The 13,601-nt window shown below is 42.9% G+C and overlaps 1 long non-coding RNA gene across 2 annotated transcripts in view; it reads right to left on the bottom strand.

Moving 5' to 3' along the window:
• The window catches only part of LOC132026781 (uncharacterized), a 193,335-nt gene extending 180,035 nt beyond the window's left edge, over positions 1–13,300 (bottom strand). For both annotated transcript variants that reach the window (XR_009406995.1, XR_009406996.1), the window contains exon 1: positions 13,185–13,300. This is a non-coding gene — a long non-coding RNA (uncharacterized LOC132026781). The remainder of the gene's footprint in view (positions 1–13,184) is intronic.
• Positions 13,301–13,601: the final 301 nt, after the last annotated feature.

Raw genomic sequence — 13,601 nt, 5'->3', positions numbered from 1 at the left:
GGCCGCTGCCTTCGGCTCAGGTCATGATCTCAGAGTCCTGGGATTGAGTCCCACATCGGGCTCTCTGCTCAGCAGGGAGCCTGCTTCCTCCTCTCTCTCTCTCTCTCTGCCTGCCTCTCTGCCTGCTTGTGATCAATCTCTGTCAAATAAATAAATAAAATCTTTAAAAAAAAATAAAAAAAAAAAGTGATAGAAGGGAAGAAAAGAATAGGACACAAAAAACAGGGATAAGACTAAGAATTGATGACAAGGTATCTGTGTCTGTCAGTAGTCCCAATTCTTTTCCAGACTGGTTATCAAACCACATTCAAACATTTCCAGAATAGGGGCACTTCCCGCTTGAGAAAGGCCTTGAATTGGTGACATATGTAATAGTGAAGGAGGTTTTCTTTTCCGATACTGCAGGCTGCTTTCTTACTATCCAAGCAGTTAACAGTCTGTAGATCCTCGTCAGTGCTAAATGTAGAAAATCTGCCACTGCTATAATTAAAACTCTGGTTGGTATCCACATTAGCCAGTTGATCTGAACATTAGCCACTCAAAGCTCTTCTTGAAACTTATAATTAGTTGGGAGAGAAATAAAATGACAGCGTGTTCTTACTGACATGACTTCAGGGTCCACACAGAGGCTGAATGGCCCTTATTCAAGGATAGCATATGGGGAAGCCTTTCAACTGTTGGAAAGTCAGGCTAAATGACTTCTCCTATCACCTGCAACTGTGAAATTGTAAAATTCATTGACCTCACAGGAAAATTACAAAGTTATTCTATGAGGTGGACATCACTGGAACATTCCATCCCTCCCAGGGAGCCCTCCCATTGAGGACACGCAGAAGCTCTGGAAACAATGTCAGCTGTCCTCTCAACTGACCCACACACCTTGCAGGGGTCACCTGTGCTGTCTGAGCCCTGAAAGCCTACTTACTTGGGTAAGTACTCCCCAGGCCCCAGTTCATCCAATGAAATAGCTATCACTAATGGAATCTTGGCTTGCAACCTTTTCTGGGCAGAGTTGAGGTAAGTAATTTTAGAGCCAATGATACCTTAGAAATTTGGGGTCATCTATCCCATCAACAATCAAAACAGAAAATAAAGCCTCAGTAAAAAGATTATATTGCTCAACCAGTATGCCATTAGTGTAACAGATATAAATTAAGAGTCGGGGAGAGATTTGGTCTCTTTTTTTTTTTTTTTTTTTTTTTTTTTGAGGTCTAGAACCTCAAGGAAGTTGAGAGCTTAAAGGAAAGGGGGCTGGAGGACAGAAAGGTCATACCATGATTAAAGCTTCCACCATGCAATTAATCAAATGTGAGGTATATCACAAGAAATCGTAATAAAAAGAACAAACCCTCAGTGCATACCCTTAGTATCTAAGACGTAGAAAAATGTGCGATGTGGGACTTCATTTCAGCTATCCACTTAGGGATTTATGCAAACAAAGACTCAGGCTGTCAAGTGACTATTTTGGAGTAAAAAAGAAGCAAAGGGCCATGAGCTAAAAACCAAATAAAATTATGCAATTCCATTCTTTAAAAATCTTTCAAAAAGAAAAAAACTAATCTGTTACATGACAAAATATATAAAAATATATAGTAACTCATAGGTAGCAGTTTTGATCCAGTTTATCTGAATTCGTACCTCAATTTCTATGCCTATTTCTATATTTGCATTCATATTTTATCAGTTATTTTGTGTTTATTGGTTGCCTCCTAAACTGAACTCCAAATACCTCAGGATGATGTCTTTTTATTTTTAATCCACGTCAATCTGTTGCCATGCTCACTGTGGTTGACTAGCATCCCATAGAATCACTAAAAATGTTTCATCCAAACCCAACTTCTGCTTTTCCTAAGGTAAGATAGATTGGTTCAAGTGCTTTACATAAACGTCACTAGGGAAATTCTCCATTTGAAATATGGGTAACAATTACTCTGTACCGTGAAGTCACTGTAACTTTTCAGAACATTTTCATGGAGATCATTTCATTTCGGTATCTATTTCATGAACAGTCCCCAAAGAACATTACAACCACCAATCACCCCCACTCACCAGTGAAAGCTATGTCTGGAGTCTTGTGCCTTTTGGTAAACCAGAAAACTGGAGGTCATTCCTCCTCCAGGCAAGAGAATGTTCAATGCAATTCACCTCGCTAGAATATAACAGCGTTCAGCTAGAGATCAGCATAGAGAAAGACAGTGCTCAAGCGACATTACAGCAACTCAGACTATAGAAAGATCCAGAAGGTCAAAACACAGGTCTTCCTAGTCCTTGAAAAGTTGAAGGAAGACACCTAAGTGTCCTTCAATCACCCCCTTAAATAAGGTGTCCACAGTGTTTATGGTTTTCTCCCATCCTGATATTTTGTCATAATTTAGCATTCCTGGGAAGGCTGAAATGAATGCTGAATTTTTCACTGGAGCTGGGTCATGCTGACAGTGATAGCAACTGACAGGAGATTAAAAGGAACCAAAGAGACTGTGCTGAAAATGTCTCATCAAGGTCACCCACTAGTGATAAGGCAAGTGGAGAGTGAGGGACAAATACAGGCTTATTGCTTAAGAACCAGCTGGGACAACGACATTATCTAATTATTCCTCTTCATTCCCATCTCCTCCAGCCTCCCACTCCAACACACATGCTTTTAATCAAGTCTGTTATTTGAAAATTACTAGAAGATGTTTCTCCTCTTATCAGTTCAAGGTACAGCTACCATAAAGGCAATGCCACCAACCTTCCCAATCGTGCCAAGCAGAAATAGTCACTCCCAAGTCACTCGGCTCACCCCTTCACCACTGCACTTACTAGTTACGTGACTTTCTCCCCCAAAACTCTGAAACCCTCATGTGTCTGAAGCATGTCCTCCTCTTCTATTAACCTACACAGTGGCAGAGCTAGCTAGCTATCTACTGACACTCATGATTCTTCCTCTCTGAAACAGAGTTGCTGCTGAGAAGTTCCTGCTAAGCCAGGAACTACTTTTTCCAGCTTCACTTCTATCTGGGTGTGGCCACTGGGCCAGGTTTAGTCAGTGGAATATGAGCAGAAGTGATGTACTTCACCTTGAGGTTTTTTTTAACATACCATACATCCACCATCCACACTCTCTTCTGCCTACCACCAGCTATGTGCAAACCTTGATGAGACAAGATGTTGCTGGCTTGATGAGGGAATCATTGCATGGAAGAAAGCTACTGTATGGAAGAAACCATGTATTGGACTAGTGCAAGAGGGAGAAATATATTTCTTCTTTTTTTTTTTTTTAAGTGTATACATTTTAGGGTCTATTTGTTACCAGAACTTGCACTAACTAATACACAAGCCTAAACCAGTGGCATATACATCCATTCAAGGGACGGCAAATAACTAAATGGAGTATTCACCCATTTGCCTATGAAAGAGCCTGATTATTTTGTGCTTTTCAAGGAAAAGATTAACTATGGATTACATCTCATGAAATTATACCCAGTAATTGTTATTAAGGAAATCATCTCAGAGTGCTATATGAAACAGACTGATGCTAGGAGGGTTTTATGTTTCTTCAAATTCATAGATACATATTTAAATTTTGTTAGTGTGGGAGAATGTTGAGGTAGCCATGGCAACAAGTTAAAGCAACAGAGGGCACGTGATGTACTGGGCTGCTTGGTGCTAGCCATGCCAGCAGAAACATAACATGATGATATCATACGGGGAAAACTCTACTAAGGGTTATGGTGTGGTAGCCAACTATCTGTCTTTCACCTTCTAGGAACCAAAGTGTAACACACTGATTTGTTCACAATTTTGATAATATTGCCAGTTCTGCAATGAAATGGATTTTGGAATAAAGATGAGATGATTGGTGGAAGATCAGCACTCTATCCCCACCCTTCTGAAAATACACACACACACACACACACACACACGCACGCACACATCGGGCTGACGCAAGTAGACTCTAACTGAGTTGATGAATTGAATGGACAATACATTTAAAGTAAGCGATCAAATTAAGCCCCTCCAAATTGAGCAGAGGTTTTGGAGCAAATTTCTTAAGTAATTACCCCAACTCTTTGATTTACTTCACCATGCACACATAGCCTTTATTGATCCCTTCTCTGTGGACCAGGAGCCTAATTCTCTGCAATATACTTGCTCCTTATTCAAGTTATCATCACTCTCTTATGAAAATTAAATGTTTCAAGCAGGGCTAGTCTACCTCCCCCAGGGATATTACTCTTCTCTCTGAGTGACCTTAGGGCTTCTAAGTGTCTGGAAGCAATAATCGTGAGATAGCACAAAGGGCAGGTGGCTTGGATTCAAATTAAAAGAGAAAAGAAATAGGTTTGGCCTCATGAAATGTGGCAAGTTGGAGTAGAGATGTTTGATGGGCAAGAACGCTTTGGGGGGACTGATATCGCTGGCTGTTCTTTCAGTAGTAAAGGTAAAGAAAAAACTCCCCTGACATCGTTTCTCCTTAACACCCTAGCAAGTAATTCAGGAAAACTTTCAACTCTAAGAAGAAACAAAGAAAAAGGATGGCATCCTGACTTTTAGTCTAGACTCCCCTTTTCTTCCCCTTCTCTCACCCTACTGTTTCTAATTCTATGTGTGGATTCACGAGTGTCTTCTCCAGCCCCTTCTAGTTTCATTCTGAAACTATACTGGCCAACTTCTTGGAGAAGAGATGCAAGCTTTGAGAGTCCTTCCCTCCCTGGGACAGCAGGAGCCATGCAGGGAAGAGATTCCAATGGATAAGACGCCTTTATTGTAGTGAGAAGCGGGACAGAACGGAAGCGGACTCTGGACCCCACCTGCAGTGGTGCAAGGCAGAACCATTTCAAGAACACGGCACAGGCAAACATGAAGAGGAATCGAACTGAATCACAATGCCAGACAGTCTCAGGCGGCCCCTTGACTGCTCCTGGTACAAACCAGGGTCAAAGACGTCTGACGGGGCTCAGTAGACAGAGGAGATCAATAATGCTAAAGAGTAACGTCTGCAGTGAGACACAAATCATTGCAAGTTCAAATAAAATGCTCTCCATGCTCAGGTCTGCGGACGGAAGCCCTACAGCTGCCATACTGGCGTTGCCCTCGTGATACCCCCTCTCTCCGCGGGAGGGGTAAGAGGGGGAGAGAGAAACAGCGGGAGCCAGGGGTGGTCTTCCAGCTCTTGTGTTGTCTGCCACTGAGAAACCCCAAATAGTTTAGCGTCCATCTGGCCGATTCAAGGAGAAAACACTGAGAGCATGAACTATTTTGAGAATGATGAGAATAAAGCACACTTCAGTCTCAGAAGAGGTTGGGAGGTAGCTAAATGAAGTTATGAGCAGCAGAATAAGCAGAAAGCAAATTGTATTCAATGACTTAAACCTACTGAGAACTTATTACACAAGCCAGGTCCATTTACTACTAAGGAAACTAAAGCATGGAGCTGTGAAGCCACATTCCGAACATCCCAGGATTGTCCATGGAAACTCCAGGACTCACACCAAGGCTGACTCGCTACAGAGTCAGACAGTGGTCTTAACTCCATGCCACACAGCTCTGTACAGGGCTCACTTCTAACTGCAACTAAATATGTTTCTCTAGGCCTTTCTCTTTCTAGCGGTCTTCATCACGTCGGGGTCGCTGGTGTGCACTTGACCCATCTTGATGCACAGAAACAAGGACATATATTTCTAAAGGCCATCCAGCTGTCTGGGTGGAGGCTGGAGGCATCATGCAGTGGATCACAGGGAAAGGCAGAGGGCATGGGCACTGCAGCGTAGTATCCTGCCATTTACTCCTCTTGGGGAAGTCTCCTAGGGGAGATTTGAGTTCTTGAATCAAGAGGATAAACTAGCAAATTCCACTGTGGGTTACTCACACCTCCATAGTTTTGTTATTATTGTTGTTGTTCAATATATGACACATTGTTTTGAGAACCTACACCAACAGAAGTAAAAATAATGTAAAAGGCAGAGTCCATGGCCAGGACTTAAATTCTACATTGGGAGCATGCTGTCAGGGTCCTTCTGGGGACACAAATTCTCTGTGGCTCCCCAACCCTCTTGACCTATTTCACAGATGTAGTGCTAATGGTAAAAATGGAAGAACTTCAAAATGACTGCTCTACCTGTGGTTAAAAATTACTCTTCCGCCTTAGGAAGGAAACTAGGATTGACTCAGCAGGGCCGACGCTTAGCTCCCTGTACTAGGTGATTTGTCCACACCCTAGCTTACTGATTTCTCACAACCACCTTTTGAGGTACCACACACCTACCTTCTAGCTGATGGAACTGAAGTTACAGTGATCAGTTTGCCCAGGGCCAGGCCCAAGGTGGTTGCACAGGGACACATGCCTATATTCTCATGACATTTGTAATCAGTAGTCTTTCTTCTATATTCTTCTTGGCCTCTTTAATGATTAAGATCCTTGCCACACCTCTGGGTTATCATTATAACCTTGAGCAGTCATGGTTCCATGGAGTAGAAGGTATAGAGTATTAAGCTGAGAAATTGTACCAAAATCAACGTAAACTCCAGAAGGTAATGCTTTGTCAAAACTCCTTAACTAAGTGGTTTACCTCTCCTCGTCTGTCTCCCCTAAAACCGACATAGAGAAAAATCATTCTGATTACTTGAAAGTTGATTGGTTGATGAGTTGGTCGGTTGGTTGATTCCAGATTTCCAGAACCTTAAAGAGAAGCATTTCATGTCAAAATAAACTTTTGTGGATAAGGTCTATTTGGGAAAGGATCTCAGATGAGCTGACGTAATGTGCTCGTGGATGGGTCCACCTCTGGAAACATACGGTGGAGGGAAAAGGGCAGGAGCTTGGGAGTCATCCAGACCCAAATGAGAATCCTGGCTCCCCAACCGGGGGAAGTGGAGGAAGTCATTTTCCTTCTCTGAGGCTCAGTGTCTTCATCTTTAAAATCAGAATGATGCCACCACCTCAAAGAGGCAAGATGAGGAACAAATGAGATGACCTACATAAAAAGCTGATCATCACACTCGGCACAACAGACACTCATTCAGGAAAGCGGAGTTTCTTTCTCAGTCCTCTCTGACTACCTCTTTAATGTCCTTGAAGGAGATGGGGTGAGGGTACGAGTAGCACCCCCTGCTGGTTGAGTGCAGAGTCCATCTAAGGAAGACTTTTGGGATTCTCACCGTCTGCAACTTAAATTGGCTGCAGGAAGAGGCAATTCATACTCTTGCCATTTATCCTTGGGTACCCTGGTGTTGGTGGCCAGGAAGGTGGCATTTCAAACAAAGGATGTCTGACAATTGTAAGGCCAGATGATTCCTTTACTACTATTTGGTGTGTTGTGTAACAGATCTCCATATTGTGCCATTCAGAGTCTCTCACAACTGCCTGAATCCCACAGATGGCGTCTCCGCTTTCATACCGCCCTACTTTCCCAGAATTTCTACATCTCCAGGGCCATTACCGCCTCCTGACTCTCTCACACTTATCCTATTATGCTATTATCCTGCACCCAGCACTGGCTGCTTTATTTTCTACTTTCTGCCACAATATTATGGGGCCTGAGTTGCCGACTCTCAGATAGTGTCTGTCTGCTTGCTGTTTGTGTGCTCCACTGGGGAAAAGGGAGATGTGGAATATCCATTTGTGTACGTATCAGGCGAGAGACAATGCCAAAGCATTTCAGCAAGCAGAAAGCACCCTAACAGGGATGCTGCAGGCAGAGGAAGGGGTTGCCTGTCCCACTAAAATAATTAAACCCCATCATTTCAAGTCCCCCCAACACCCTGTTACGTATATAATCCAAACGGCAAGGGAGGATGAGCAGTTAGCTGGTAAATTAACTTGGCATGTGTTCCCCTTTAAGAAAATAAACCACACACAAAAATTTTTTAATCACTTTACAGTATTAACTGTTTCAAGTGGCTCCCTACACAGAATTCTCTACCTCCGTGACAGCTCCTTTTCTGTGTCAATGGAATAGGCTAGAACCTGAGAGTTGTTCAGATCCAGTGCTAGGTTCAATACTTGGATTTCCAAATCCTAGTTGTATCGCCCGGGCTATTGTCTTCACACTGCAACCAACTTGGCAAAAGACTCAGTTCTTGGAGCTTCTATTTCCTCGTCTATTATACGGGGATGATACTGAGTACCTAGCCTGGTTTGGGGGAAAATAACTGAAGAACGGGGAAGCTGGTGATATCGTGCCTACGATCAGAGGAACTGAGACTTATTTATCCCGCTCCCTTCTTCAACACTCAAACACGCCATCAACCCACACATGGCTCTCTCCCATAATTCCAGTGGCCTATCTTCCTAGGTAAACTGGTTTCCGTGGGGCTGGATTCATTCCTTCTTACTCAGCCCAGGGACTTAGAATAACGGCTTAACAAATATTAGTGGAATTAGGAACAAGTGGAATTACAAACCTACAGAACAATTGGTGGGTTCAAAGGAAGAGAGGATCACAGTTTCTTTAAATTAGATTCTTTTCAGCCATACCCTTACAGATCGCCATTCATAGTACTGTCTTAAAAAATGATCATGCTTCCATCTGACATACAAAAAATAAAGAGAGAGAGAGAGACAGAGACAGAGAAATGAAGAAAGATGGAGGAAGGGCAGAGGAAGAAAGGGAGGGAAGAAAAAAAGAAAGAAGACAACAACTGGGAGCTTCTGATATCAAACAACAGTCCCTGACTACCCATCTTAAGCACAATGCTCGTAGAATACAAATCAACTTCACTACTAGCTACACCTAAAGGATAATTAAGAAGTACAATGTGATTTGGGAAAGAAGGGAGGAGAGAATCCCTAACTCCCACGGCTAACCAGAAATGACTTGAATCCTCTGACATGTTGTATTATTGGTGTAACTATCCCATCCCAGCAATAACACAGATGGAAAGCAAGAGTGGATCTTTTATGGAGTCCCAAACAGATCATCATCAGACATCATCCTTCTTTACTGAGCACCTACTATGTGTTTATAGCTCAGCTGCCCAGAAACTAATTCAGATCAGCTTAGACCCAGTGGGATAAAGTTTGAGCCATGCATGATAAAGCTTGAATTAAATGCTTATTTAGAAGGAAGGAACAAGCAAGCTGCCTCAAAAAGAAGGAAAAGGGCACCGGCCCCCATTCTGGGAGGGACAACGTCTAGACCTCCCCTCAAAGAAAGTCTTATGTGTGGACCCAGGTGCTGCTGAGGGGGGCCTGGCGGGGTGGTGGGGGATGAAAGGCTTTCTGGAGGCCCTCTGACCCCAGCCGTCCCACGGGAAATGAGCGAGGAGGCTGCTCGCTGGCAGACAAGCAGGTGTGCCCTTAAGAAGCCATGGAGATTAGCCGGGGCTTATCCAAACCTCTGCAGGAGGCAAATCTCTCCTGGCTCTCTCAGGAGACCTCAGCCCTCCTCTGGCATCAGATAAGCCAGATGCAGAATGGACGTCAACTTGGCCTTTGTGAGTCCTGGGCCCCAGAGCAGGAATCTGGACACCATGACACTCACCAGAGCCCCCAGTGAGAATGGGTTTCTGAACAATATGTTTAGAAAAAGGAAAAGGGAGCAAAAGAAATGACCACAAGTCAGAATCACAGACAAATGAAGCCTCACTTATACTCGCATCTTTGCCTTTGGGGCAGTCTTTACGCCGCATCCACCCCACCTCAACCCACCCCTAGCCCCACATTTGACAATTTGACCATAAGTTTCTCTTTTCTCAAGAAACTATGGCGTCTGGGGAAAGTAGCTGGTATCTGCTTTTCAGCAAAGGTAAAAGCCAAAAGGCTCAAAGATTGAGACCCTCAAAAAAAAAAAAAACAGAAAAAAAAAAGATTGAGACCCTCATTCTCAGGAGCCCTAAGGAAAGCCAATTAGCAACATAAGCAGTGGAAGGAAGGAAAGAGGGGTTCCCATCAGTGTGGAATGCATCCATTTAATTCCATGCCAAGGTCCAATGATGTGGGGGAAAGAACACTGGCTTTAGAGTCAGCAGATATGCATCAGAATCCTGATTCTGCTGTGTACAAGCTGTGTGACTCTGAACAAGTTACCTAACCTCTCTGAGCATTGATTTTCCCATCCCAAGGAGAGCATTAAACAGAATAATTGTACAAGCAGCTGGCAGAGTACCTTACTTATAAAAGGTGCTCAATAAACTTAGTCCCTTCCACTCTTCCCTCTTTCAATAACCCAATTCACTACATAAAACATTAGATAAAATCCCTACTATTTTACACTTGTCGAAACCCATTCCTAGGGAGGGTCATTCACTTATCCAAACCTCACCTAGATGGAAAGAGTAGAGAGCAGAATCCAGATTTCCCCGATGCCCTTGCTAGGCCTTTTGCTGTTTGATGGGCACCATAAAGATGACCCAGTGCCCAGTCTCAGAAAGCTCCAAACATGGGTGTGGCAGAGGGGAGACATCATCATCCGATGCTAGTACAAACCAGGGAGGCTAGAGCTGTACTTGTCTCTCAAACATGCTTGAAACTCACCAGGAAACCCATGGCATGTATGGGATTGGGGGGGGAGGGGACGGTGCAGGTGGGCTTCACAACTTTAACTAACAGTGTAACCAAGAGCCCTCTCATCTTTTAAACTGGTTGTACCACACACACACTCAAGTACAAGACCACTGGCTCTGGAATGTCTGAAATGGGGAGATGTCCTTGACACAATGACAACAATAACGGGACTTTTTTCTTCAATTCACCACCTTCCCTGCCAGAGCATGCCAGGCCAGCAGGAACGTCCCTTCGGACCGTGGGCACTGCCTCCTCTCCACCTGACTCTCAGATCATCACTGGGGCAGGAAGGTTCTTTGCAACCAAGACTGCAGTCCATCTTGTCTTGCTTTCTTCCCAAAGGTAGTTAAATTTCTGTTTCTGTTTGAAATACCCTATCACCCGTACCTAAATGGATAATTTTAGAACTAGGACTCTCACATGCATTCTCTTGTTTTATAAATGAAGGAACTGAAGGAGGCTCAGAGATGTGGAAAACTTGTCCCAGGTCATGAAGCTAACGTGGTCAGTGCTGTGTCGATTTGGCGCCCGCCCCCTCCACTGACTAACCCAGGGTTTGGGGACCACGTGGATGGGAGAAACAATCTTTTTGCACAGTTTCATCAGTCTAGAGCTAACTGTGCACAGAGCTCCTGAGAAAGGCATTCAAGGTCAAGTGTAATAAGAACACAACCTGTATAATAGTCAAATATTCCATTAAATATCCTCAAGGAAAAAAATAAATAAATAAAATGCCAAAAAGCCCTTGCAAGAAGTACTACTTTTTAAATTCAGAGACTTCTTTGTGGGTCCCGAAGGCAGTGTGCTATAATTATTATGGAGAAGTCAAATCACTATAAATACATTCTTTGCTTTTGTCTCTTCATGTCTGAAAAAGTTGTTTCTTTCAGCTATAATTTACTGATCAACTACTCTGTTCCAGGTATATCCTAAGGCCAAGAATATGCAAATGGACAGCCACAGCCTCTGTGCTCAAGAAACTATCTGAGAAAAGGTAAAAACAGGTACTACGTAAGATAAATCAAAGACCTAAATGTAGGGTCTAAAGCTGTAAAACACTTCAGAGAAAATATAGGGAAAACTTTCATGACGTTGGATTTGGCAATGATTTCTTGGACGTAGCAACAAAAGCCAAGTAAAAAAAGGAAAAAGGAAAAAAAAGATAAATTGGACTACATCAAAATTTAAAACCTCTGAGCATTAAATGACATGATCAGCAAAAAGGCAACCCGCTGAAAGGAAGAAATTATCTGCAAATCATCTATCTGATGAGGGATCTCAAATCGATGAAAAACTCCTACAACTCAAAAAAAAAAAAAACAACAACAACAAGTAACTTGATTCAAAAATGGGCAAAGAACTTGAATTTTGGCAAAGAAGGCATACAAATGGCCAGTAAGGATGTGAAAATATCACCACTCCTCAGGGAAATGCAAAATTTACACTATAATGAAACACTACCTCCCCCTCCTTAAGATAGTTGCTACCCAAAGCAGAAAATAGGCATTGAAGAAGGTATGGAGAACTCAGAAGCCATGTGCCCTGTTGGTGGGATGTAAAATGGGATTGCCAGTGTGGAAAATAGTGTGGTGGTGCCTTCCATACTTAGAAAGAGAGCTATCGTATGATTCCGCAATCGCACTTGTGGGTACGTATCCAAGAGAACTGAAAACAGGGTCTTGAAGAGATATTTGTACATCTGTGTTCATAACAGACTTACTCATGGGATTCAAAAAGTGGAAATGACCCAAGTGCCCATTGACAGATGAATGGATAAGTAAAATGTGGTCTATACGTACCCCTGGAATACTACTCGGCCTTACAAAAGAAGAAAATCCTCATACATGCTACACTATGGATGGACTAGTGGACATTATGCTAAGGAACAGAAGCCAGTCACAACACAACAAACTGTGAAGACAAATAGTGTATGATTATCACTTATACCTGGAAACTAAAAAACAAAACAAGTGAACAGTCAAAAAAGACAGAAACAGATTCATAAGCACTGAAAACAAACTGGCAGTTTTCAAAGGGGAGGAAAATTGGGAGGTGGGGGCTGATATTAGGGAAGGAGAGATAGAGGTATGAACTTCCAATTATAAGTCACAGGGATCAAAACCACAGCATAGGAAACATAGTCAAAAATATTATAATAATAACTTTGTTAAAAATGATGAAGATAGTAATTTTTATGTTGTATATATTTGTTGAAAAATTAAAAAAATAATAAGACAAGAAATACAGGCACCGTCATCGCCATCAGTAAACTTAGCAGGAGCAAATGGAAATCTCTAGTACCCTAGAAAACACTGCAAAGGACCGTGAAGCCCCTATAAAACAACAAAGAAATGCTACGATTCTGTGTGAAAACATCCTGAGAGAAGAGAGAAAGCCTTGATGAAGATGGTGAACTCTAGACCCCGACTGAGTCTTTCTCACAAGACCATAAGCCTCACCACATGTTCATAAAACCAACAATGTTAAATTTCTCCATCCAGTTAGACATTGCTTGAGGCACCATCTTGATAGACATATCAGAACAACCTAAAAATTTCTAAATTGTTAACCTTGGCTTGTGACTGTTAAGAGGTTTTGCCTCATATCTTCAAGCAGGGCCAATGGGTATGGAGGAGCCCACTGCAGTGATTTGATACATTTTTGAAACAAAACATTAAACTCTTAAGGAAGGACTTACCCGTTGACTTTATCTGACCAATAATCTCCATCTTGGTTCCCCTTCCACAGGGCAGATCTCCTGGAGCATCACCGTCTTGGACAGACAGGAACAACGGAAGGTGAAACAGCAGCATCTTTACTGAGAGGGAAGACAAGAAAGACCGATTACCCCAGGTAAAGGGAGAATAATTTCCCCACGGTCCCGACACTTACATACCTCACTCAGCTTAGGGGTGCCGTTCAAACACCATGCCTGTCTCCTTAGCATTTTATGAGCTCCCTTGCCGTGTGTCTGTGGGCTCAGTGTTGTGCTAAGACTGGGAGTGCCTGGAGATGTGGTGCAGCCCCTCCACTCGGGAATGTCCCATCCTAGGGAGTGAGAAAGCATGAAAGCCCGAACCACGTTGTCAGAACGTAGGATGTCTTGTGGTTCTGT

Source organism: Mustela nigripes, chromosome 1, assembly GCF_022355385.1.
Source record: "Mustela nigripes isolate SB6536 chromosome 1, MUSNIG.SB6536, whole genome shotgun sequence".
Taxonomy (NCBI): domain Eukaryota; kingdom Metazoa; phylum Chordata; class Mammalia; order Carnivora; family Mustelidae; genus Mustela; species Mustela nigripes.
This window is presented reverse-complemented; position numbering and strand designations above follow the sequence as displayed.